Source organism: Lathyrus oleraceus, chromosome 3, assembly GCF_024323335.1.
Source record: "Lathyrus oleraceus cultivar Zhongwan6 chromosome 3, CAAS_Psat_ZW6_1.0, whole genome shotgun sequence".
NCBI classification, from domain to species: domain Eukaryota; kingdom Viridiplantae; phylum Streptophyta; class Magnoliopsida; order Fabales; family Fabaceae; genus Lathyrus; species Lathyrus oleraceus.
This window is the reverse complement of record NC_066581.1, coordinates 503474024-503475368: the sequence shown is the minus strand read 5'-3', so window position 1 is coordinate 503475368 and position 1345 is coordinate 503474024. Positions and strand designations below refer to the sequence as shown.

The window sequence follows — 1345 nt, the reverse complement described above, 5'->3', positions numbered from 1 at the left end:
CCAAACCAACATTTAAAAATATTTCTTCAATTAGCAGATACTTTTAAAACCAATGGAGCTTCTCCTGAGGCAATACGTTTAAGATTATTTCCTTTTTCCCTCAGAGATAAAGCCCTATCATGGTTAGATTCCTTTCCACCCAATTCCATTACGACTTGGGATAACCTTAGAAGAGTTTTTCTTGCTAGATATTTTCCCCCGAGTAAAACCGCCATTCTTCGAAACCACATAACTAGATTTACCCAAAACCAAGGAGAATCGTTGTTCGAAGCTTGGGAGAGATATAAAGAGTTGTTACGAGCATGCCCATATCATGGTTTAGAAAACTGGTTAATCATCCAAACCTTCTATAATGGACTTCACTATAACACGAAGATGACCATCGACGCTGCCGCAGGCGGTGCTCTGATGAACAAACCTTATCGTGAAGCTAGTGCCCTCATTGAAGATATGGCTCAAAACCATCAATCATGGGGAGTCGAACGAGCGACAGTTGAGAAGAAGGAAGCCCAAGGAGGAGTGCATGAACTAAGCTCTATAGACATGATGCAAGCTAAAATGGACGCATTATCCCTCAAGGTCGAGCATATGTATATAAACCCGAATACTGTAGCCGCAGTTTCGTCGGATTGTGAGATATGTGGAGCCAAAGGACACCAATCTGCAGAATGCAGTCTGTTAAACGAAACCCACTCTGAGCAAGTGAACTACACCCAAGGGAACCCATACTCGAATACCTATAACCCTGGATGGAGGAATCACCCTAACTTCTCCTATAAAAATAATAACCCTATTCAAAATAATACACCTCCGAGACCTAGTTATCAAGCCCTAAGATCAAATCAACCTATGCAACCTGTACCAGCAAAGCCGAGCCTTGAGAAAATTATGGAAAATTTTATCACCGCTCAAACCCAACAAAATAAGGAGTTCATGAACCAAAACATTCATGTTAATGAATTGATTACTCAGTTAGGAACCAAGGTTGACCAAATAGTTACTCATACCAAGATGCTTGAAACCCAGATCTCTCAGGTAGCTTTATACCAAGCCCCTCAGACTACACCTGGAGGACAATTCCCTGGACAACCTCAACAAAATTCGAGAGGACAAGCCAATGCCATTACCCTACGAAGTGGGAACGCTTATGATGAGCCACCAAACCCAAGATTGAGTGAACCCGAAACTTCTAAGGAATGTACCAAACCCCGGGACAAAGTAAAGGAACTAGAGGAATCTGAAAACCAGGAAGGTCGAGAGAAAGGAGAAGAACCTAAAGATAAAATTTACGTACCGCCCCCACCATATAAACCACCTATACCATATCCGCAAAGACTCAAACAAA

The 1345-nt window shown here is 42.0% G+C and overlaps 1 non-coding gene across 1 annotated transcript; it reads right to left on the bottom strand.

Annotated features, from left to right (window-relative positions):
• Positions 1-213: 213 nt before the first annotated feature.
• LOC127133477 (small nucleolar RNA R71) lies at positions 214-320 on the bottom strand. The gene has a single exon (XR_007807448.1). It is a non-coding gene; the product is annotated as a small nucleolar RNA R71 (small nucleolar RNA).
• Positions 321-1345: the final 1025 nt, after the last annotated feature.